General features: G+C 36.4%; 1 pseudogene; it reads right to left on the reverse strand.

Moving 5' to 3' along the window:
• LOC148117823 (E3 ubiquitin-protein ligase RNF6 pseudogene) lies at positions 1 to 25,681 on the reverse strand (annotated as a pseudogene).
• Positions 25,682 to 27,513: the final 1,832 nt, after the last annotated feature.

Below are 27,513 nucleotides of genomic sequence, written 5' to 3' on the forward strand. Positions count from 1 at the left end.
TCATCCATTGTTTGCGGCCCCAAATTCTCAGACAGGCCACCAGCAGACAGGACAGGTGCAGTTCTCTGACAACCAGCGATCAATACAATGAATGTGAAACTCATGCAGACACGGCAGCTGCCGGAGCTTGTTCCCAGCCACATAATCACTGATGCCCACACTACACACTTTACCTAACTCACTGTCAACCCCAGTTTGTTCACAGCTCCTGGTAGAAAGATTGTCAATCTGCTCTTTGGTTAAGCCATGAAGTGGGTCATCATCACCTTCATTCAGTTAGAAGAAATGAGCAAGGCGCAGAATGGGTAATGTTCCAGCCTCAACTACATTGTCTGTCCTCTCTAACTGCCATCCATTTCTACTGCTACCATTGTGGGCCTGTGGCCGGGTGGGCTCACTTACATCTAGCATTTCAGCACTGTCTTCTTGGGCCTGCCTGGCCTGTGAGGAACCTCTACCCAGCTGACTGCTGTTGTCAGCCACATCTACGTTATTCGGTTCTAGGTACAGCTCTGGTAAATGCTGACCATTTCTTTGATTCTCAGACTCAGGCTCCACCTCTGTTAGAGAACTCAGTTCTTTAAACCCAGTCATGATCTGCCTTAAAATTGACCGAAGAGTCAGAGAGGATAGTTCAACCCCCTCATTCTCAGAAATCCTACGAAGAGGAACTATTATGGTACTAACATAGGTTCGGACACCTGACTCTTCTAAATGAGAAATAGTTTTGTGAAAGCCCCCGCTGTTGCTTTCAACTGTACTTTCTGCCAGCCCTGTTGGATCCTGCCTCTTCTGTGGATACCCACACCCGATCCCGGCGTGCGCCTTCCCGAACTCAGGCCCACAAGAATGGACGATTGTCCTGAGGGTTTAAAGAGACACACACAAAAAAAGGACTTTGCTCACTTACCAAGAGTAAATGGCCACTTTATTAAACTCAAGTCGGGTATTTATACCAGTGGACAACCGGGATCAAAAGGGCAAGGCCTCCTCCCATCCAGGAGCAGGAGGAGAAGATTACAGGCCCCCGGCGCCTCAGGCAGTGTCAGCTGGGAGGGGCCATGCGTGTGGAGCCCACTGCTAGAACCTTGAATACAGGTGGAATCACCATAACAAAGAGAGCCAGGTTCTTCTTAAGCTATCCCCTCAAGCCAGTGCTAGTGCAGAATCTCCAGGGAGCCGGAGGTCACACGGCCCTGCGAATCGCCAGGAAGAAGGGAAAAAGACCTTGGTACCTACAAACCCTGCCCTATATCGGATTCTATTTGCAATGCTATCCCTATCTCGAGTTTCTCCAGGAGGAATCCTCCTGACTTGCAGGCCTAGAGTGATTGCTGGGTACACTATGTGGCAGCTGAGGACCTGTTGGATTCTCCTTCTTCTACTGTTATTCTTGACACAAGTCTTAGGTTGGACAGTGGCGTGTAAACAGTACCTCTGCGTGCTCTACCTTGTTCTAAAAAGACTTGAGTTACTCCTGTATGCCTAACAGACCTGTTCCTACCAGTTTGCTGGACTGGTCTATTCTGCCTTTGGGAATTATTATAAACAGTACCATTCTGTGTCTGAATTGGGGACCAGCTTCGACTCCTGAAAGCAAGACGTAATCTTATTGGCTCTAATCTTTGGTTTGTGTTCCTTACTGTAACATTACTTCTAGCCCCATTTTCCCAAATATGTGCTGCTCCCAAATGTTGTCGTTCCCTTTGCCTGAAATTACTACCATCTGACTGGTCTGTGTGAGTGTTGATAACATTAGTGCGATGGACACTAACTCTAGGAGCTCCTCCAATTCCATTTCTTAACCTTCCCCGTGCTGAGAAGGATCCCTGCACTGACCTCTAACCCCTTGCACCACGCCTACCCCCTGGACCACTGGAACTCATGGAGGTTTGGCTTCTTGTTCCATAGCCACAGGACTAAGATGATCTTTGCTGCCTGAGATCTCTGCTAACACCTGACAGAGGAATGTCTGTATAATCCTCCCCTCTGTATAATCAGAGCCTCTGTTGTCAGAGGGCACCACTCCTCTATTCTATTTAGTATGAGGCTTTTTTTTTGAAATCCATTTAACCTTCCTTGTACCTTTTTCTCCTCAAACGGTACATTTGCTCTTTTCCCTTGTTCAGCTTGTGTCTTTTCTTTATAGATATGCACATAAGCATAGCAATTAAAATACAAGCAGCAGTCAATACCTGCTGTCTAGGAATTTTCATGATAGCTCTTAATCTATAACTCTCCAATTTGTCCCCAGGAAGATTCTGTTTTGGACAAGTGCAGAAAACAGCCACATTCTTCACCTGAATATGACAAGATCAGTCTCTAGGTCACATACTAACAGCATTCTCCCCTGAAATTAATTGAGTTAGGCCTCCACAGTTTAAGCCAAACTCAGCACTGCTGTTTTCCATGCTCCTACAAGTATGGCCCATTAAGCCCCGTTTAAAGTATTCACTGCTTTTCTAGTCCAAAGTCCTATAGTATTCCATATTCCTCCAAGTAAGAGAATGGTCTAATCTATCACAAAAATATCTAACTCTTATGTGTTAGGGATTTATTGCTTTGAAGAGATACCATGAGCAAGGCAACTTTTACAAAAGGAAATATTTAATGCAGGCTAACTTACACTTAAGATATTTAGTTCATTATCATTATGGTAGGAAGCCTGGCAGCATGTAGGCAGACATAGTGTTGGAGAAATAGCTGAGAGTTCTACATCCAGATAGGTAAGCAGCAGGAAGAGAGAATAAACTTGTGTCTGGCTTGAGTTTCTGAAGTCTCAGAACACAGCAGCAGTGACATTCCTCCATCAAGGTCACAGCGACTCCAATTAGGCAATAAACCCTAATACTTCCGGATAATGTCACTCCCTCTGATCTTACGGGGGATGTTTTCATTCAAATCATCATATTATGCTGAGACACATGAGTGCTCAAAAGAAAAATGCATTAATTTTGCTTTCTGTGCCTTAAAATTCATAGTTTATCTTTCCTATGTTGTTCTTACAATATTTAACTTTAGTTAAAAAAAATCTTCTTTTTCTTTTATGATGTTAGCCAGGCACTTTGTGATAAATTGTGAGAATTTATGAGCAATAAAATCATAGACTTCACACTGTTATCAAAACTTATTCTGTGGTATAAACAATTATTGCCATGCAAAGGCCTATCTGTTCAGATTTGATTCCGAATCATGGCATTATTGGAAACATTTGAAACCTGAAGGAGGCATGTCTCAGTTGGAGGAAGTTATAGCATATGAAGTCTGTTGTTGACATATTAGGAATATGCACTTTTCTCTTTCTCCCTTTGCTTCCCAGAAAGTATGAGGTAAATCGATTTCTCCACTGAGCTCTGTTCATGATGCGCTATGCCATCATGGACACCACCACGGTCAACTTTCCAAGAATTGAGACATGTGAGATAGTGATCCTTTCCCATCTTATTAATTGTTTATCTTATGTATGTATTCTGATCATGAAATCTTACTAACATTTTTGAATAAAGTAATTTATAAGTTTAGAATGATTTCATGATATTTATAAAAAATCATACATGTGTGTTAAGACAAATTGATGAGGGAAGAATTCTAAGAAACAGAAAGAAAGCATCACAAAATAAGCTACAAAAGATGAAAGCTTTTTAAAATAAATAAACATCAAATTTTACAGTTTAATTCATAGTAACTTAAATCAGAGCCAGGTGTGGGGGTCTTTGTTGCTTGTTTCCTGAGGCAAGGGATGGTGCAATTGCACAAATTTATAGGTGAGCATTAAGGTTGTAAGATGAAAGAAAAGATGTAAATTTAGAGAACTCCACAGCTAGAGCAGCTATAATAATTGTCGGAGAGGTGACATCTCAAGACCTGGGTACGTAATGATCAGAGCACAGGATCTAGCCACTAATATACTAAAAATCAAGAGAATACAGATTATATGCTTCAAGCTGAGTTTTCTGTAGAATGGGCATAGGGGAAGGGGAATTCTTCAGTGGTAGAATGTAAAAGTTAACTACTATTGTTAGGCAAGCTGTTTTAGAAGTTGCATTGCATGTTATCCCTTTTGTGTAACCACTGAGAGTCTGGGATCAGGTACAGCTGCTTTTCTTCAGCAATTCTCTAATAATTCTTTTCTTGAAACTTTGAGTTCAGTTTAGAGCTTTGGTATTTTAATTTTTGTTTGGGGGTGGGTGGGAGTGATTTAGAAACCAAGGCCATTTTGAGCTACTGAGAACATTCTAGACCACGTTAAGCATGTTTACATGGTCCTGTCACAAAATAAAAGCTAAAATAAGGGACTAGGGGATATGTCAGTAGTAGACCGCTTGACCAGAATGCATTAAGCAGTTGTTTCAGTAAGCACTGACAAAATTACATCAATCACTGAGCTTTTGTAAGTCCATAAAATAGATACTAAACTGATAATAAAAAAAGCAGAATATATATTTGAACTTTTTCAGACATATGGAATAAAAAGTAGGAGAATAGCTCTTTTTAGAAAGATTAAAACGAAGTCTACTCAGTGAAATATACATTTGTGAGAAAACTCTTTTAATTTTCTACTGTATGATTAGTACATCATACAAAAATGCTATAAATAGTACACACTTAGGTACAGAACCTGAGATTATGCTTTAAGAAATTTCTGAAACAAAAGTCATTCTAGATGGGAAACCTGAACTAAACTAAAGTAATAATTTGACTAACTTCTAGATTGGGGGACCAATGAGTTTAGTGAAATTTCCTCTTTATAAATAACAAACAGTTACATTTTAATATTTTACTTGTATTGCATTTTTCTGAAAATAATTTCCAAAAACATTTTTAATGTGTCAGTTAAATTCTGTTGATTCTCTAAAACCTGACTGTCTTTGAGACATATTAAATTTCTCGGGAATCAGAATCATAAAGCAAGTTGCCATATATCCGTGAGCTTTGGTGATTCTGGTTTCCTCAGCTAGAAACTGCACTTGAGTACTTAATGTCAAAATAATATTGGCCACAGGAGATGCTGAAATCTAAAAGCACACAGTGCAATCAATCCATAAAATAAAGGTTACTAATTGGGTAATATTGTGCCTACTTATAAATTGTCTCTCATAAATTTGATGAAGGAACCTAAAGATATTATACAGAATTTTTTACTCATGAAATATATTTTATTAAATTGGACATTGCCTAACCCAGTTTGTATATTATAGTTTAAACAAAACTCATATATTATTACAAAGTTCTCTCTCTGAATCACCTAACCAGCTGGCACAAAATCCACAATGAATGTGGATGATGTTTTCCATATCCGGTCATGAGCAACTGAAAGCAACACTAGCAGTGAAAAGCTCACCACAAGCTGAGCAACAAACAAGCAGAGTCTTTACCCACAGCTCCCTGTGTTACATGCCTGTGACTCAGAGTTCACAACGTCTCTTCTCACGAGAATCTGAGGCTTATGTGAACTTTTTCAGAGAGGTCTTGTGAATCTTATTATTTTTATTTAAATTTTATTTTCCCTTTTATTGAAAGCATAATTTTTCTCATACAATATATCCTAATTATTTTTTCTCTTCCCTCTTCTCCTCCCAACTGGATCCACTCTGTTGCTGTACCTCACTAGAAAGTAATGCCTTCTAAGAGATAAAAACAAAATACAACCAAATAAAATATAGCAAGAGAGAACAAAAACTATCACATTGAATTTGGCCAAAGCAAACCAACAGAAAAAAAAATGCCCCAAGAGAAGGCTCAAGAATCTGAGATCGACTAATTCATACACTCGAGATTCTCATAAAAATACTCAGCTGGAAGCTATAGTATTTATGCAGAAGACCTGCTGCAGACCTGTATAGGCCTTATGCTTGCTGCTTCAGTCTTTGCAACTTTGTATGAGCTTTTCAGAGTCGATTTAAAGGCCTTATTACCCTAGTGTCCTTCATTCTCTATGACTCTTATACTCTTTTTGTCTCTTCTTTGCTGCAGAAGGAAGTTTTTGGTTTTTTTGTTTTGTTTTGTTTTGTTTTATGATGGTTGAATAAGACACTTGTCGGGGTTCTCTGGCAGAAAGTTTAGGGCCATTCTATACCTACTGGTCTTTCCCTGTGACTGAGTGTGATGGTGAGTGTCAGACAAACCAGACCTCAACCCCTGGGCATTTGGGAGAAGCACACACCCTTAGTAAGGAGTCTGTTGAAGCAGGATCTCGTTAACTGCATCAGGCAGCAACTTATATAGGCTGAGATAGGGGATGGGAAGCCTGAGATGGGTCGAGGAGAAGCAAGGAGCAAGGATCAATAGTACTCTGTCACATTAGTGGTGACTGGGAAGAGGTGGGCCTAGGTTTGGGTTGTGCTGAGTCACTTTGTGAAAGTTGTGTCCAGAGACAAGTTACACTAGGCCTAACGCCAAATCAAGTTAGGCTCAGGAAGTTACACTGGAACTCATGCCAAGGCCTCATGAGGCCCAACAGTCACTAATCTATGAGTATAGCAGAATGTCATTAGTATTCATTTTTAAGAGTTATTTTATCATTTTTTGACCAACTGGGTTTTTTTTGATCATTAAATTAGAGGGATTTCTTAAATCTTATGGGTTCTTCAGTTCCTGGGATCTATAAATTTGTTTACTTTGTTGAAGGAGGGTGTTTGTTAATCCTGGCTGCCCAGAACCAAAATAACCACACAGAAACAAAATTATTTAAATTATTGTTTGGCCCATTAGCTCTAGCTTTTTATTGACTAACTCTTACATATTAATTTAACCCATCTCCATTAATCTGTGTATCAACACATAGCTGGGGTTTACCAGGAAAACTTCTGGCATCAATCTCCGGTGGAGCTACATAGCTTGTCTCTGACTCTGTCCTTCTTTCTCCCATCATAAAATTTAGTTTTCCTCACTTAACTAAGTTCTGTCCTTCTGTAAGGTACAAAACAATTTTTTTTAATTAACCAATGGTATTCACAGCATACAAAGGAAAATCCACATCATTACTTCCTGCATTTTACAGAGCTTATCTCTGGGACAAAATACTTCTATTCAGGATAGCCAATGACATGAAAGGTTAGCAGGACAGATTTGAATTACTACTCAACTCATACATGTTTATTGTAGTGTTTCTCCTTTATTTATTATCAGGGGTACCTAGCAAAGTTTAGTATCTTACTAATCAAAAGGTGGCTCCATTTATATATCTTTAAGAACTGTTACTTCTAGGACTTATTAGAGCAGATTTTTTTCAGATATGAGTGTTTAATATTTTAGAAAAATTGGGGAAATATTTTTAAATTTTAAGAAATTTTTGATATTCTTTTTCTTCAACATTATCTATGTTTGTTTCAAATATATGTAGTTCTTTGAATATGTTAGGTAGATAGAGACAGCTTCATATATTTTTTTCATGATTCCCATATCAATATTATCTGAGCTTTTTTGCAAGTTATTGTTAGACCCTTATACTTAAAACTCAGACTCAAATATTTAGAAGATTTCATTATTATGTTTATTTTTAAGATAAGAGTGATATATTTTTCTATATTGTAAAATTACAATGCCCCATTATTTTTATTAATACTTTTATAGTAATACTCTGACAAAGAAGCATGGAACCTGCTTTAAATTTGTTTTTACTTAGGTAGATGTGGTCATGTTCTTAATAAATAGCATAATATAGGTCACCTATGCCGACTCATGTGGATAAAAATCAACTGAAAACTCAGTGAGTTATGTTGCAATTTCAAGAATAATGAGTCTGTGCCCTTAAACGTGAAAGATACATTTCATATTCTTTAATTTGAAACATGAACATGTGTATTACATCAGAGGAATGGACTTTGTTTGGTAACTTATGAAAAAAATGTTTACTCAAACTCATTGTAACATTATCCAAAATTGTAACTTTAACTCATTGTAACTTTATCATGATACTTGACTCTCAGAAGCTGAGTATGTTGGTAAAATTGGGAGCAATCTCAAATACACACACACATACACACACACACACACACACACACACACACATTACTGAGCTGTCTGGGAATAACAACTTTCAGAAATCCAACTGGTACCTCTGTTTTCTGACTACATTCTGACTGCTGTTTACACAGAATGATGAGAAAATGAGATGGGACAGAAAATGTCAGGTAATCATTATCCTTCTTGGAAGAGTATGAACCCTTGGTTTTATTACAAAATGCATTTGTGTTATAAGGAGGTTAATCTATGCTTGAGTCAAAAGTAATAAAATACCATTTACATTAAAGTCTCACTAAATTAAAACTTAAGTGATTGCCCACAACTATAGAATTATATCTCTTGTCTCTCTGGTTTCTCTTTCTGGTGTGTGTGTGTGTGTGTGTGTGTGTGTGTGTGTGTGTGTGTGTGGTGTGTGGGCTGTGTGTGGTGTGTATGTGGGGGGGTGTGCATGCGTCATGGTGGCAGACATATAACCCATCCAGATTTTACACACACAGGTACTCTCAAATAGCAAGTTTATACAACTTAAAATTTGTTTGTGGGCCTTTTCATTTTAGAATTTACAAACAATTGCTTTAGTTATAAATTCAGGCGCATGGGTAACATAAGCTAAAGCACTGTTACCATTTCATAAAGCTGAAGAACAAAAATATCAGCCAAGAATATAGGCAGCCTCTTAGAAACTGGGGAATTCAAACTAATGGATTTGATCCTAGAATTGCAAGAAGAAAATGAATCTCATCAACATGAGCTTTTGTTGAGAAGAACTCATTTTTGATTTTCAGTACTCAGTAGAAAAGATATGCATTTTATTTGCTTATTTAGACTCCTGTGCCTATGGTAAAGCACTGTATCAGCAACTGGGAGCTAACAAAGGCAGTCAGGTCAAGCGCCTGCTTTGAGATTTCCCTATTTTGCCTGGGAGTCTCTGAGTATGGGTAATATACCTAGAGACAGCACACAATGGAAACTTTATCTAAGTGATTTGAGCAGAAACTGTAAGGCCTTTTATGATCTGTCCAAAGAGATTTCACAATAATACCTGTACAAAATTTTATTCATCAAAAAATGAAGATCTCAAATTGTGGTGGGAGTGAATGAAATGCCTAATGAGGCAAGATTCAGCCTGCTGATCAGAAAGGAAAGAATTAATGACAATGGCACTTTGTACTGCAAAACTGAAAACATCCGGCATACTATAGAAATGAAAAAGAGTATACCACCATGTGGTAGAGGGACAGAGTGGGTGTGTTTCCTAGAAGAATTAGTGTTGATTAGTTGGAAAATAAAACTAAACTTGTACATAACTGCTTGACACATAGTCCTTAATAATGATATTACTAAGCACATATTAGTTCATAGGTACAGAGCTCTGGTCACACAGAGTTTATATCACAGGGCCAGAGAGACCAGATGTTGTTCTCCCCTACCTGTGAGGACACAGTGAGAAGATGGCTGTAGTAGCTCTCAGACAGACAGCATAATAGTCCTTAGAAATTCCCAGAGAGGTATTCATCACTCAGATAGTCAAATCCACATATGACGAGACAGTAATTTCTTTTGCTTAAGATACTTATTGTTCTCTCTGTTCAAACAAACATCATAATCACTTTACAGGTAAAGGCGGATGGACATAGAGAAAGTAGAGAAACAAATAGTAGAGAGATAGAAAGAGTTAAGAAGAAAAACAAATAGGAAGAGACATCTCAAGAAAGATAGTTCTCAAGTCAGAAAGTTGACTGCAAAGGATGGACACAACTTGTTGTCTGTTATAGTTTAAATGATAAAGAAATGTTATATACATATAATTACACTGAGGTATTGAAAATTCATGTTTTCTTATAATTTACTTATTCTTTCTTATAAAGAAAAGTGGATAATTATATTTTTATTTTATTGTGTACAATGCCACAATATAATGCTTCAAATACATGGATGGGATCTTTAAATTCTTCCATTGCAAAAACTTCTTAGTTAAAAAAGTGTATTTGTGTATAATACATAAACATAAAGTATATGTATATATGTATATGATCATGCTTTTGCACATATATGAACATGAATGTTTGTACATATGCATCTGAAGGTTACAGGTGAACTTCAGATGTTGTTCTTTAGAGTAAGACGAACTGAAGATCATATTTACCTGGCATCGCAGATCTCTTTATTTCTCCATATGCAGAATGTAGTATTGCTTTTGTTTTTGAGAGAATACTTAAATTACATTTTATCTGGGAATTTAAAAAGGTAAGTAAAACAAATTCTTCAACTAATGGTCTAGTTACTATTATTAATACGTTATATTCTAGACTTAAATATCAAATTCAATAAATACAAATATAAACTGTTCTTTTGAACACCCTAACTACTTAATATACACACTCATAATTATAAATATATTTTCAATTATTCTTCTATACCTATAGAGGAAAACAAACAGAATATATCATTGAAATGATTTAAATTACCTGGAACTGGGCTTTTAGAACAATTATATGCATTTTGTTTTTCTTCCAAGGTTTTTGCATTGTTGGCCTTGACTTAATACACAGGACTATGTAGGAAATGACAGCGATATTGAGCTTTGACAAACTGAATTGGTCTCAAGCTGTTGACAGATGAGCAATAATTCTGCCACCTGGTGCAGAAACTTTCCCACAGAAGATAAGGTTTCCTCTTGAAATGCTTGTGATTTCCTTAAATGTGCCACATATTTAAATTATGTACTTGAAAATGACTGTGTGATCAATGGCCACCTCACAGTTTCTTCAGATAAACATACAAAGGAGTACAGTTGTGTTTATTTTTTTCCTGTGCAGTAAGATTTTTTTTAGTGGAATTTCATTGTAGGAATTGGCAAAATAGTTGTTTTTTTCTGCCTGTATTGTTTTGTTTTGCTATGTTATGAAGGGGAATGCCTTGCTTTTAAATGTTTATTTCAAGACCATGACAGGAAAATTTCCACTTTAATACTGTGTATAAAATACATGTAATGTAAATATGTCTATTGGTGACACATTTAAAACATGATATGAATTTGTAACGTTTAATGAGGTTTATTAATTAAATGTTTAATGTTAACATCTCAAATACTAAACTAACTAGTTTTTTCATAATCTTATAGTATTGCCTTTAAGATTATTTGCAAAGAATTTGAAGATAACTTTATGTATCACCCCTTTGCAGCAGATCGAAACCATTACAGAATGCATAATTGGTTAAAATGCAGAGAATGATGGACCATCATATGGTCAGCCTGAATTGATACAACACAACTCTCTACTTGTGTTTCAGAGAGTATCAGTGAGTGGGGACAAAAAGATTGAAAGGGACAGAGGACCAAGGCATCTCTAGAGCAATTATGTCTTTTATATTGCATACAGAACGTGTTCTCATGAGAGATCAACAATATAGTTTCAAAAAAGAAAGAAAGGAAGGAAGAAAAGAAGAAAAAGAAAGAAAGAAAGGAAGGAAGGAAGAAGGAAAGAAAGAAAGAAAGAAAGAAAGAAAGAAAGAAAGAAAGAAAGAAAGAAGGAATCAGTTGACATGCCAATATAAATTGGGGAATCTCACAAGATTCCACTCCTAGCTAAAGAGCTGCAAGCAATTGATGACAGCAGAGAGAAGGAGTATCCTGATTTCCCAGGTATGAACCACCTAATAGATTATTCAATACCAAGTGGTCTTCTCCAACTTACATGAACAATAATTAAAATGGAATCAGCAAGTTGTATTTATTTTTATATCTATGTACATATGAAGTAGCGGGCTGCTTATTCATTTCCCAGCTGCCCAGAGTCTCAAAATATTCAAACAGAAACTGTATTAATTTAATCACTGCATGGCCCATTAGCTCTAGCTTCTTATTTGCTAACTTTTACATCTTAATTTAACCCATCTCCATTAATCTGTGCATCATGGCCTACCAGCAAAGTTTCAGCACGTCTGTCTCTGATGGCTCCATGGCTTCTCCCTGACTCTGTTTTCCTCCTCTCATCATTCAGTTTAGTTTTCCCCACCTAAGTTTTACATTGCTATAGGCCAAGCAAGTTTCTTTATTGATTAATGGTAATCACAGCATACAGAGGGGAATCCTACATCATACATATAGAAAATGAATAATCAGAGAAAAGTGAAAAAAAGAGAATATAAGGGTTGATTTGGAAAGTGGGGAATATAATAGGAGGTGAAAATAATCAAAATTCAGTACATAAAATTCTCAAAAAATTATTACAAATAATTACATTAAAAATTTAATTCCCTTTTAAATTTTATTTTATTACTGTATGTATATGAGTGTTTTGACTACAGGCCTATCTATGAACCACATGTGTGCAATGCTCACAGAAAGCCAAAAAAGACATTAAATCTCTTGAAACTGGAGCCCATGGTGTTTGATAGCCAGTTTGTAGATGCTGGAAATCAAACCCGTGGAAAAGCAGTCAGTGATCTTAAGTGCCAAGCCAACAGTCCAGATCCTGTATTTAACTTTTAAATATTTTAATAATGCAATGTTTAATAATCAATAAATAAATATATGCAGAGTATTTTTAATTGAAGTATTTTTAATTTTATTAATTTCTGTTATAAATTCATTGCTAAAGTTGAATGACCATGTAAAAGGCTTATTTACAATTCATGTTTTATCTCTTAAAAAGATATTGTTTAATATCACAGAGAAATTTCAGATTGCAAAGCTGTATACTTTTAGTTCACTGCACAATTAAAAATTATATCTTTTTTATTTTGTAAATAAGCTTTTTATTTTACATATAAATCCCATTTCCCTCTCCCTTCCTCCACCTGCTTCCCACAACTTTCCCCACCCCATTCCTATTCATTCCTCAGTGAGGGTGAGGATTTCCCATGGATAATCAACAAACTGTGTCATGTCACTTGAAGTAGGACCAAGGCCATTCTCCCTGTATCTAGGTTGAGCAATGTTTCCCTACATAGGCAATGTTTAATTTACAAAAAAGACCAAATATGTAAATAAAATCTTAATTTACCTTTTATACTCTTTACTATTGTGTCTTTTATCCATATTACAAATTAAAGTCATTTAATTTTAGCAGTTTTGAAAAATAATAATCTAACATAAAATTAAATATCCTAAACTCATCATAATAAAGAAACAAGCAGCACTTATTTATGTTGCTACTGAAAAATAAATAACTGTAGAATTCAATATGCTCAACATAATTAATATCAATCTTGCATACTTGAAATTTGCTAAGAGAATATATCTTTAATATTAGAGAATGGAACAAATAGCACAAGACAGTAAATGGGAGATGAAGACTAAGTGAGCTCATGGATATTGTCTAATAGAATTGTGGCAATTATTCTATAATTTATTCCTACTCAAATCATTACATTACATGCTCAGATACATAGAGTTTTCAATTATACCTTTAATCTAGTATTAACAAAATACTTCGTTATACTCCAATGTGAGTCAGTCCATCATTTAATGACAAGAATATATACTAAAAATGTGTGGCTATGTACTTTAACCATGGTATAAATATTTAAGTATACTTACAAAAAACATAAATGGTATAGCCTACTCTACACTTTTCTATATGATATACCTAGCTGCTTGTAGGCTACAAAATATTGCATAAAACTATACCACTAATGGCATTCTTTCTGTCAACAATCATAATTTACCAATCTTGTGTCCAATCCCCATTTCCAATGACATAATAATTGGCCTGTTATTATGCAGGATTTGTACAGATAGACACAGGTGCAGTGAATTCTTGGACACAATAGCTGTATCATAGCCAGAGAAATCTTCTGCTATACATCTCCAGATTACCGGACTTTTATATTCTTTTAGTCCCTCTTTCACAGTGTTGCCCAAGTCTTGGAAAAGTGATATTGGATAAGGATCCTCCACAGTCACTTATTCTTGGCAGTTTGGCCAGTAATGGGTTGCTGATAGTATGAGCAATTCACAGCTGGATGTAGTTGTTGATGTTTCTCTCCCCAAAGGCATCAGTGTAGCTTCTGGAACTATGAAAGTGATCCAGTAAGAACGTTCCAACACAATCCCAGCTTGAATTTTGTATGTTTTATGACCAAAGTATATGATGTTTTCAGAAACATAATCTTACCTTGAGTTCTGGTAGGCAAACAAGAGTAATGACAATAATTTGAGTTATTTTTAGGGAAGCAAGAGCTTCCATGAACAACAAATCATAGGGAACTATCAAACACAAATCTTGGAATTTATTTAGTTACCCATAGTTTTCGGTAGGAACATTATTCATACAGGAATCCTATACATCTGTCTAATGGATTCGTTCTGTCTTTCTGGATTTTTATCATGATTATATTTGTAACTGGGATCTACATATAATCTAAAACATATGACATTTTATAATTTCATAAGCCATTCATCAGATAATGAACATGAAAATCCTTCCCTTTCCTTAGTTTTGTGATTAGAGTTACAATAAACATGGAAATGCAACTGCCTTTTTGTAGGGTATGGACATATACCCACGAGTATCTGGCTATTTCTATGTGTACTCTCTACTTTACTTTTTAATAGTTCCAGAGATTCATATCTATTTGGAAATACTTTTCTGTACTCTGAGAGCTAAGTATCAAGCTCCTTTCCTCCACAGATATTCAGTCTTCCCAGTACCATTTGTTGATGAGGCTGTCTTATCTCTAAAGTGTACTTTTGACTTCGTTGTCAAAAATCAAGTGGCTATACTTGACCAGACTTAAAACTGTATCCTCTATTCTAAAGATGCATTTCAAAAATAACTAAAATAGAATAGTCCAAAATAAAGATGAATAGTATAGTCAAAACATAAAACAATACATAGTTGTTTACTTTATTTATCAAGTATTAGGAACTGCTGATAATTGCTTATACTGAACTTTATGTACATCAGCATCATTACAAATATGTGTGTATGGCTTTGCCTTATGAATTTTTTATTATGACTATGTTATCTGATTTTTAAATAAAATTAAAGAATGTTAAACTAAGAACAGAAATATTATGGTGCTAGAAAAAGTGACCAGATTAGGAAAGAAACTGATTCTTTGTGTGGGGATGGCAGATCTGTGTACCAAGAATGTGTGTGGGTACTAATTTTAAGCATCTTAGTTACAAAGGAGATAACATCATAAGATTTTCACTCATACTCAAAAGAAATTATGCCTGTGAAAATGTTGTCTTTCTCAGAAACTTGACAAAGGCAAGAGTCCAATCTGTCTTTCTTTGACTGGTGATTCTCAGGAGAAAGAATTCAGACTAGGTCTTGTGATTCAAACCTCTTTTGTGGCAACAAGTATTAATGGATTTAAGATTCACCTTTCCTTATAAAGATGGGTTATTATCACTCATTCTCTAGCTACTTAGCCACTATAGAGCCAATATTACATAGAAAAATCAATTATGAAAGATTGTTAATAGTGCCCAAAGTGCCACTTCTACCTAACCACTCATTTGTAATTGTTAGGCAAACAATAATAAATAATTTGGCCCCTGACTGTGCATTTTAGCAATTATACTTCTGATGTATCAGACTGCCAGCTGTGGAAATGGGTTCCTTGGCTTCTATTTTTTAGTTACTTATAACAATTTGTTTAATTACTGAACCATAAAACAGACAAAACTCATTAAGAAATGGATGCCAGGCAAGAAGTGCAGATGCACATTAGTGCTGGCCACCACCTGTGGCAAAGCTTTCCAGCTCACTTGATCAAAGATACTTATAGTGATTTCACAGTGGAAGTGAATATACACAGGCTTCCCATATGTACACGAGAAAACTGGTAGCAGCTGCCTTAACAGAGCTATGTGCAAGGAACAATCACTCTGTGTACAATTCTCTCTCACACAAATGAAATTGACACTTTATAACGTGCTCAGGTTAAAGTAATGTTACGTGAACATAATTTGCATTGAGTCTACTTTGATACACTTTTAACCCAAAATATGAAGAACATAAGTTTATATTTAGAACACAAATCCATTAATCAGTCCAATATTTCAAAAAATTGATAGAAATGCAATTAAAAAAGCAAAACAAAAAGCATTAATAATTCCATTAACTAATCTACAATGAATGTTAAGTATCTATTGTCATAGCTGCGTGATGAAATACTTTCAGGTATGTCAAAAACAGGCTTTTGGTATAATTTGATAGTTTTCAGTATTAAAGAAATAGAGTTTTTTCCATCAATCAGACCCTGTAACCTACAAGCCCCACTCTGACCCCAAATTTTCCTATCCACCCCTTCGACCTCAGAGAAATTCTGAAACAAAGGGTGCAAACACATAAAGATGAACAAGTTATGAGTGACCCCCCACACAGTGGAACACCCACTTTCTTGGCACTCCATACTGGGGCAAAGTCTCAGGCATCTCCACTATCTGCCTTAATTTCTCTAGCCAGCCAGCAGGTGACTTTCCTGCATCCATAAAAGCATAGGAAACAGATAACCTCACACCAGAAAACCACAAGGAAGGTAAATACACAAACACTACCAGTGAAAAGTAACACAAATTAGAAATCACTAGTCATTAACATTTCTTAATATTAGAGGATTTAATTCATCTATAAAAAGACACAGGCTCAGAGAATGAATACGAACAGGACCTAGCCTTCTGCTGTATACAAGAAACATACCTCAACCTCAAAGACAGAAATAACCTCAGAGTAAAGAGTTGGAAAAATATTTTCCAATCAAATGGACCTAACTTCCTAGAAGTGTAGCTATTCTAATAATCTAAGAAAATAGATTTTAAACTTAAATTAATGAGAACAAATGGAGAAGGGTGCTTCATATCCATAACAGGAATAATACATCAAGATGAAGTCTCAATCCTGAACATCTATACCCAAATACACAAACATGCACAAATATGAAAGAAATATTACTGAAGCCTAAATTGCACATCAATCCCCACACATTAATAGTAGGAGATTAAAAAATTCTACTGTCCACAATGTCCAGGTAAACCAGACAGAAACTTAACAGAGAAATAAGAGAACTAACAGATGTCATGAGTCAAATGGATTTAACAGACATCTATAGAAAATTTCACCAAAACACAAAAGAATATACCTTCTTAATATCTCATAAAACCTTTTCTAAAATTGACCAAATACCCAGTAACAAAGAAATTCAAAAGATACAAAAAATGTGGAATAATCCCCTGTATCTTAATGAATCACCATGGTTTAAAGTTAGTTTAACAACAACACTAATTGCAAACATCCTATAAACTCATGGAAATTGAACAGTGCTCAATTGAACCACCCCTGAGTCAGTGAAGAAATAATGAAGGGAAATAAAGATATCCTAGACTTCAATGAAAATGAAGGCACAATGTACCCAAACTATGGGACATTTTAAAAGCAATGCTAATAGGAAAGCTCATAGCCATAAATGCCTACATAAAGTCCTTGGAGAAATCTCACAGTAGTGACTTAACAGCACACCTGAATGCTCTAGGATGGAAGGAAGCAGACTCACTCAGGAGGAATAGATAACATGAAATAATCAAAATGAGGGCTGAAATCAATAAAATAGAAGCAGTAAAAGACAATCACTGAAACAAAGAGATGGTTCTTTGAGAAAACCAACAATATAGTTGAACACTTATTCAGACTAATCAAACGATAGAGAGACCATCCAAATAAACAAAATTGAAAATGAAAGGAAATACATAACAACAGACATTGAGCAAATCCAGAGAATCATTAGGTCATACTACAAAAACCAGAACTCCACAAAATTGGAAAATGTAAAAGAAATGAACAATTTCTGTATAGATGCCACAGATTAAAATCAGTTAAGATCAGGTGAAGAATTTAAATAAACCTATAACGTGCAAAGAAATAGAAGCAGTCATGAATAGCCTCTCAATTAAAAAAAAAAAGCCCGGGACTGCATGACTTCAGTGCAGAATAGCTAATACCTATACTCCTCATGGTATTCCACATAATAGAAACAAAAAGAACATTGACAAACTCCTTTTATGAGGCTACAGTTACCCTGATACCAAAATCACACAAAGACTCAACCAAGAAAGAGAATTACAGACTAATATCACTCATGAACGTAGATGCAAAAATACTCAATAAAATATAGGCAAACCTAATTATCCACCATGATCAAGTTGCCTTCATCCCAGAGATGCAGGAATGGTTCATCATACAGAATTCATCAATGTAATCCATCATACAAATCAATGGAAAGAGAAAAACATATAATCTTCTCATTAGAAAAATATTCTGAAAAATATTCTGCAAAATTCAACACCTATTCATGATAAAGGTCTTGGAGAGTTTAGGGATACAATAAACATATCTAAACATAATAAAAGCTATATAAAACAGGCTGATGGACAATATAAATATGATCACACTAAACCTAATAGAATAGAAAATAGGAAGTAGTCTTGCATACATGGGCACAAGTGACCACTTCCTTAATATAATCCCATTAGCACAGACACTAAGAGCAACAATAAATAAATGGGACCTCCTGAAACTGAGAAGTTTCTGTAAAGCAAGGACACAGTCAATATAACAAAACGGCAGCCTACTGACTGGGAAAAATAATCTTCACCAAGTTCTCATCAGGCAGAGGACTAATCTCCAAAATATAAAAAGAACTCAAGAAATTAGACATCAAAATTCTAAATAATCCTATTCAAATGAGGCACTGAATTAAGCAGAGAATTCTCAAAAAATAATCTCAAATGGCCTAAAGTCACTTAAAAAAAATCAACTCTTTTTGTCATCAGGGAAATGCAAAATAAAACTTGTACACTACTCTGGAAATCAGGATGGGGATTTCTCAGAAAATTGGGAATCATCTTTCAGGACCAATACCACTCTTGGGCATATACACAAAGGATGCTCAATCATACTATAAGGAAATTTATTCAGCAATGTTCACAGCAGCATTATTTGTAATGGCCAGAACATGGAAATAACCTAGATGCCTGCCAACTGAAGAATGGATAAAGAAAACATGGCATATTTACATAATGGTGTACTTGCTGTGTGAGACCCTTTCTCTCCTTCAGCCAATAGACTTTCAGATACCAGTCCACTTGGCCAAGGTCCTTTATACTATAAATGCAACTGTAGTACCTGTACTTGCTCTCTTGCTTCCAGCTCTTGCTACCAGCTGCTATATTCTGTTCCTGATCCCATTTGTGCAGAAGACTGTCATCTAGGACAGTGATCTGTAAATCTCCTATGAATAAATAACCCTTTATTATATATAATCCTGAACTAGTATGGGATTATTTTGTAACTTCTGACATCTGGAGCCCAAATGTGGGGACCAGTCTACATTTTTGGGATCAGTCCACTAGCCATAATTCTCTTGCACATGAATCTATCCTGCTGTTAAATGCTGGAGGCTACTTCTCAGCACTCACTGGCTCCCACATGCTGCCTCTCTGTGGCTTATATGCCAGCCCATATGCTGTTGCCTATGATCCCTATGGTGTACACAGTCTGCAGCTCGCACTGATGGAAAACTTTGGGTTTTCTCTTTATCCTGGGCCCCAACTCTTAAAATCACTTTATCACCATAATGACTGCTCTCAATTTGTTAAACAAAGCATATTTTTCAGTATCTAAGTAAGCAATACATGCTGTTTGCTGCTTCTTGTATCTTGGCCAGTGGCTGAAACTGCCACACCTGCTGGACAATAACAATTATTATACCTACTCTTATTCATTGTAACTGCCTTACAACAAGTAAGATATGAAAAACTGCAAAACATAACTGATAATATCCAGTAATTCAATAAATATTTTGTTTATCCTATGTAAGGTATTCTGCAAGACTTATGTGATTTTCCTTCTACATTCCTTTATTTGATTCTAGGAATTAACTTTGTTTTCAATATTATCACATTAAAAAGTGATTCAATACTACAGAGAGGGATAGAATAATGCCTAACCAAGTAGTTCATTTAAACAAATCCCTAGATGGTGATAAGGTCTTAAGTAGTCCAAGAGAATTAACAACTGAAGCAGAAAAAGAATTGATGGTCATTGAAGAGAAATTACAGGAGGCAGTTGTAGATAGAGTGAATCCAAATCTTAATTGTATTCTAGTCCTATTGCCTTCCAGAATTATTCCTACAGTAATTTTCATGCAGAGAGAAGATATTATCTTAGAATGGATCTTTTTACCACATCAATCAAGTAAAAAATAAAAAAAACTTATATGAAAACGGTCTCGAATTAGGTATAAAAAGAAAATTGAGACTTCAGCAACTAGCAGGAATAGACACAGCAGAGATTATTGTACCTTTTACTGATGATGAAATTTTAAAAAATATATTGGAAGACAATGAACTTTGACAAAGAGCTTGTGCTAATTTTGGGGGGAAGAAATTAATAGTAATTTTCACAAAAGTGATAGAATTAATCTAATAAAAAGAACTACTTACATTCTTCATCAAATTCTATGTGATGCACCAATAGCTAGAGCTAGTACATTTTATAATGATGTGAATAAATAAGGAAAGGCAGCTTACAAATAAGAAGAATTAAGTAATGTCAAACAAAGCCCTTATAATTCTTTCCAAATGGCAGAATTATATGCTATCCTCATGGTACCAAGAAATTTTAAGAACCTCTCAATATAGTTACTGATTCACAATATGCAGAAAGAATTGTCATGCAAATTGAAACTACCGGATGATATAGAATTGACTTCATTATTCATATAGGTTCAAAATATAATCAGGAATATGCTTTGGACAATATTCATAACACATATTTGATCCCATACATGTCTGTCTGGTCCTCTAGCACAAGGTAAAGCAGAAATTGATTGATTATTGATAGGAAGTGGGCTGAAGGCCTCAAAATTTTGTAAGAAACATCATGTCAATAGCAAAGGTTAAAGAAAGAGTTTTCTATTACATGGCAAGAAGCTGAGGAGATTATAGAGAGATGTTCTACTTGATCTTTCGATAGCCAAAATCATTATCAGCAGGGACCAAATCAAAGAGTACTCAAAGGAATTAGATCTGGTAGATGGATGTGTTTCTCTTTACAGAATTTGGAAAATTAAAAATAAAATATGTATACTACACCATTGACACTTACTCAGGTTTTCAATGGGCAACTGTCTTGAGCTCAGAAAAGCCTGATTCAATAATCTAACTTTTATTAGAAGTTGTGACTGTCATGGATATACCTGCAAAATAAAGACAGACAATGGTTCAGCATGTGTGTCTATGAAACAGGTTTTTGCTTATTATAATATAAAGCCTATTACAAGTATAACATAAAACCCTACAGATCAGGCAGTTATAGGTAGATCAAATCAAACAATAAAGGATATGCTAAACAAATAGAAAGGGATAAAAAATACTCCCAGAAATCAATTGCAAAATGCTTTGTTAACCTTTAATTTTCTTAAAGAAAGAACAACAATAACAGAGAGACATTGGATAATAAAAAAAATCTTCTGAATTAAATCAGCCCATATATTTCAAGCACAATGGAAACCAGGAGATGTGCTATGTTGTAGAAGGGGTCTTACTCTTGTTTCCATAGGAGAAGTAAAGCTATTGATACCATCAAATGATAAAAACTTCTGTTTGAAAAAGAGAAACCTTTTGAGAAAGAGAAATGATGACACATCCACAAAGGTGACAATCATACAGGTGGTGAGAAAACATCATAAGGGCTGGAGTAGGGTTCTGTTCTTATCTTTGTAGGGAAATATTCACCTTCAAATAGTGGAGATACCTTGAACACCTAGACACCTAAAGATAAAATGATAGTTATCCAGAAAGAATCAACAAATAAAGAGTATTCTGTTTTATGATACTGTATTATTTGTATGAAAAAAATAATTTTTGGGACACCTACCTAAAAATAAGAACTAGCTTTGGAGTTGGATAATGGCTATCTTCTTCTAAATCCAAGTGTGTTGTTAAAAGAAAACTTCAGAAATTCTGTCTCATGTCAGGAGCCATCTGGTATGGGACAGAAAGAAGATAGGTTTTAAGGAAATATTTTACATTTCTCCATGCTCATTTTGTTTATATTGGATCTTTCATTGAATAAATGTATATATGAATAATGCTTAAGTTTTCCACAATGAACAGTATATTTTCCTGAAAGAATCTTTGAAGCTTGCAGAAAGAAGATGGTGCCCCACAACAATGACTCCACCTAGTTGATATAACATCATGATGCTGATTACATTATTATGAGACCAGTTTTGGGGTATCAGCCTCAGAAATGGTGCACCATTTTACAACATTCTGGTCACAACTCCAAATAAAAACTTTTAAACAAACAAAGAAATGACCCTATCAACTACTCAGATACCATTTGTAATTATACAAAAAAGCAATCCTGAAACTTAAACATCATTTTACTTTTACAAGATCCAATAGAAAAAACATTGCCCCCATGACAGCAGAAAGCAATTCTAGAAAGTGATGTCCCATCTTCCAACAAAGTTTGTCATTACAGTTAAAGACACCATTTAGGATTTGATTATTACTCGCATAGGGTTGGGGATTGGGGTGAAAATTATATAAGCCTAGTGATCTCAAAAAAGGGGAGATTGAATAAGATAATAGGTAATTTAGTGTGAACTTATATACAATAATAATAATAATAATAATAATAATAATAATGAGTCATAGAGTGAATAATTGTGAGCTGTTATTTATGGATAATTTACATTGATATAGTTTCTGGTATCTTGATACAAGCTTAAATTATACTTGTTATTTCTTTTTTTTATTATTAAATTATAAAAGTTTCCATATCAGCCCCTCCTCCCACCACCCTCCCACTCCCCCCACTCCCTCTCCTCCTCCCTCTCTATCCCCTAGAGCAGTCAGGGTTTCCTGCCCTGTGGGAAGTTCGAGTTCCTCCCCCCCTCCCTCCAGGTCCAGGGAAGGTGAGAGTCCAAACAGACTGGAGCGCCAAAATCCAGTATATGCAGAGGAAGCAAGTCCCAGTGTCATTGTCAACGGCTTTTCAAAAAGGCTCCGGGCCAGCCACATTCAGAGAATCTGGTTGGATCACGTCCTCGTTCAGTCCCAGTCCAACAGGCCTTGGTGAACTCTCATTATATCAGTCCCCTTGTATCAGTGGGTGCTCGCATCCCTCGCAGTCCTGATTACTTTTTTTATTTTCTTCATCATTCTGTTCCTCATTTGGACTGTGGAGTGCTCAGTTCGGTGTTTCAATATGGGTCTCCATCTGTATCGCCATCCAACGTCGGATGAAGGTTTCCTGTGCCCTTGCCTTCATTGCTCACGATCTCTTTCCTTCTGCCTCTCATTTGGACCTTCTGTTTAAAATATTTGTATACCTGAAGACGCAGGGCGATTGGTAATGAAAAGTCCCCAGACTATCTTTCAAAAGATACAGCTTTAATAAAACAGAAGGAAAAACTTACACAGAGTCCCACCCATCTGGAATGCTGTATCCAGGCCAGGTCATGAGGGAGAAAGAGAGAGCGCGGGCTTTCACCCGCCAGGTTTATAGGTAAACTTTTGCCTTAGGGCAACAGTCCCCCAAAACAGGATGTGATTGGCTGAACTCCCCTATTATATACCTATGCAGAGATATTTTGTCATGTTATATGCAAGTGAGTCTCTACCTCTGTTTAAGACCTTTTGTATATTGACACATTTTAAGGATATATTCATCATATTGCATTATATATTTCTACTCCTGATTAAGATATTTTTATATTGTTTCCATTTTGATGCCATTGTCTTTCTTTACTGCACAGTTGTTTAAAGATAGTTTAATATTCTGATATGAAGTCTTAATCTTCAAGTAATATAGGTATTAAGTATTATAGATAGGTAATTGTTCATGTTTGTGTTACTTTTAGTCAGACTAATTAGATTCTTTAGACACACAGAGAATGTATTCTGCATACATAGGTAACCTTCAACCACTTCAAAGATATGTCAAACATGGCATTTAAATAACTTAGGATTCTGTTGACATGGTTCTTGGCAACACCAATCTATTCCCAAAACAGTGTTGAGCACCAAGGACATGTCACTTGGAGTTTGTCATCTTCTTGGCACAAACTGCCCATGCCTTGACCTCTGACGAAGTGTACCGTGTCTGTACTAGACAAGCAGAATATGAGAAAAAGATGGTCAAATTTTGCCAAGACAGGGTAAGATGGTTCTGAAAAATGTGCTGCTTCTGAAAATGGTCTGTCAGTTATTCTAGACCTTAGCCAAATTGTTTTTTTCAACATTGCAAATGAGACTTTGGGTGATTGCTCAGGCAGCCAGTTGTCTCTGTCATCTACTGTGTAACCCCCCAGTTTTGCGTCACCCTCTCCTGACATAGTTTGCATGCCTTCCATACCGATCATGAGCTTGGGGCAAAGGACTGGGGATTGAAATAAAGACACACACACAAAGAAACCTGGGTCATTCATCAAGAAATAGTTGAATGCCACTTTATTTAGCTTTCTGCAAAGTTAATATACCTTTTCCCCAGTAGAGGAACCCCCTTCCTGCCAGCCAGAAATGCACAGTGTGAGGAGCCTGGCGCTGTGTGGGAATTTCTTCACAGGCAGGGGGTTGGAGGTAGAGAGAGCAGCAACAGACAGTGAAGAGGGACCTTGGCATCGTGTGATTTTCCCAGACAGGTGGAAAATTACCATACCAAAGGTGGACTGTTCCCTGTAGCTAAATCACCAGGATAGCATAGTGAGCATAGGAATTAGTAGGAAGCTTAATTGGCTAACCAAAACAGTTCTTGAGATTTGCACCTCAAAGAGCAGGGGAAAACCCAGGATCCTACAGGTCCCCCTTTTATATAAATTATATGACTAGACCTGTTTTGAGTGGCAACGGACATCAGGCAAAACCCCTTATCCATCATGGGAAAGTATTCAGGTCCAAACACATTTTCTGTCTTAGGTTGGGGCAGCCCCCCCAAAAATCTTACCTGTCATTGGCTCACAAGTCATTCATCACCAAGTTTAGCCAGATTTACGCTGAGAGATACTCTGGGGTAAATGCTAAAAGGACTTGCCATGTGACAACATTGACCTGAGTTAGCCTTTGGCTTTGGCATCATGAAATCATGAAGATGACACTCCAGCATATATAAGCATTCCTAAAGGAGATTGTGCCTGCACAATCTTAAAAAGTCTGCTCAAAATGGAGCCCTTTAAATAAGGTCTCAGCACTGGTGGAAGGAACCCTGGTATAGCTAACTAGAATAATAATTGATAGTCAATTAGTAAATCTTGTATTCCAGGGTCCATAAAAAATAGCAAAAAGCCTATTCTGTGACCTAGCAGAGGTCAAAAATCACAACCAACAGCAAAGTTAACTGCAGTATTTAATTGTAAATTTAGCTCAATTTGAACGGTCATGGCATTTGCAACCTGCCCTGAGAGGGTATCTACAGCGCTAGCAAACGAGGCTAACTGAATAAGGGGAATCTAGTAGCATAGCTGCTCTGGCAGCCACAGCAATGACTGTCAATAGCATGGGAGGGGTGGATGTGTAAAGGAAGAGTCCATGACGTGTGGACCACCACCGCAGCTTTTTAGGAATCCAGCAGCTCTTCACTCGGCAGGTCAGTGTCTGCTGGATCTCTTGGTTTTGTCCCATCTTTAGGCCTCTGGACAGCAGAATCCACAGCACACCCCAGATGCTCCGGTACCCAGACGGGATTATCAGCATTCTGCAGAAAGACACATAACGCTCCCTTGCCCCAAATTAATACATGATCTGGACCATCCCAGGTGCCATCTACTAGATTTTTCCATTTAACAAGCGGCTTTCCGGAGAAATTAGGTCGCCAATTTCGCTCAGCAGCGGTATGAGAACAAGTATCAACAGTCAAAAAGTTTAAAATGTATAAAATAAAAGACAAATGTTCCCTGGGGGTGGAACCATAGTCCCCCTTTTTTGTTTTAAATAATCTCCTCCCAAGAGACAAGCCCTGCAAAGGTGTATCCAGTCATTAGGGGTAAGGTTGAGCTTTGCGAATGACTCCAACAATGCCATGGTGAAAGAGGCATGTGCTCCATAGGCCACGACTGTCTCTTTTAACTGTTTAATATTTTTAAAGGTCAGAGGGTTATGTTGTCTGGTCCTTTGTTTTTGTGGATCAATAATTTTTTTAACAGGTTAAATTTGTCTCTTTTTACTTAGATTATTTAGCCTGTTTTGAATCTTTTGAATTTTTGTCTCTAGATGTATAGGGGTGGAAGCAGTAGCACAAGGATTAGAGGTGGCAAAAAATGTTTTTTTGTGGCGGAGGTCTTATCAGGAGATCTCTGTTTGTATTTTTGTTTTTTTAATTGTTTATTTGAAAGTGTGATCTTCTTTTTTAGAATTTTTTTTATATTTTTAACATTTTTAATTTTTTGCTCCTTAAACTCCTAATAGAACTTATAGATTCTGCTTTTTTAATCTCCTTAAGGATTTTGTTTAAAACCTCTAACTGCTCTTTTATTATTATATCATTATTGAGGAGAGTATCTCTGATTAAGTGCCATAGCAAAAAAAATTGCTAGGGGGAAAACTTTTGTCCCTCATTTTTTTAGAGCATTTTGAAGGTCAGCTTTCATCTGCTCCCAATCAGTGATATTAAAATTTTCTGCGTGTAGAAACCAGGGACAGAACTCTAAAACTGTCTTAACAATCTCTTGTGCTGTCTCAACTTTAATATCGGTGTCCTGGCTCTCCGAAAGACCTAACAATTGACCTGTTAACCGACCTTTTAACTTTGAAGTAGAAATACTTGCATCCATTTAGCCAATATATCTTTGTTACTTATTTTTTTGTTGGCCAGCCTTTGAAGGGCGACCCCTCAGGTACTCTTCACTCTTAAAACTCACAGATGGATCCCGCAGATGAGTGTAGTCGCTTCAGATATTCCAGCGGGGCCTCCAATTGTAACCATCAGGTTCTGTGTCACCCTCTCCTGGCATGGTTTGCACACCTTTCATACTGATCATGAGCTTGGGGCAAAGGCCTGGGAATTGAAATAAAGACACACACACAAAGAAACCTGGGTCATTTGTCAAGAGATAGTTGAATGCCACTTTATTTAGCTTTCTGCAAAGTTAATATACCTTTGCCCCAGTAGAGGAATCCCCTTCCAGCCAGACGGGAACACACAGTGTGAGGAGTCTGGCGCTGTGTGGGAATTTCTTCACAGGCAGGGGGTCAGAGGTAGAGAGAGCAGCGACAGACAGTGAAGAGGGACCTTGGCGTCGTGTGATTTTCCCAGACAGGTGGAAAATTACCACACCAAAGGTGGACTGTGCCCTGTAGCTAAATCACCAGGCTAGCAGAGTGAGCACAGGAATTAGCAGGAAGCTTATTTGACTAGCCAAAACAGTCTTAGCGATTTACACCTCAAAGAGCAGGGGAAAACCCGGGATTGTACACTATTGCACATTTTGAAATCTGCTTGATTGCATTTTCTGCCTACTCAAGTAATATGATCTCCCTTCTCAGGTCTTTGATAGGGTTGAAGATTACTGTTACCATCCTTTTATGAT

The sequence above is a fragment of the Myodes glareolus genome, chromosome 25 (genome assembly GCF_982192425.1).
Source record: "Myodes glareolus chromosome 25, mMyoGla1.1, whole genome shotgun sequence".
NCBI classification, from domain to species: Eukaryota; Metazoa; Chordata; class Mammalia; order Rodentia; family Cricetidae; genus Myodes; species Myodes glareolus.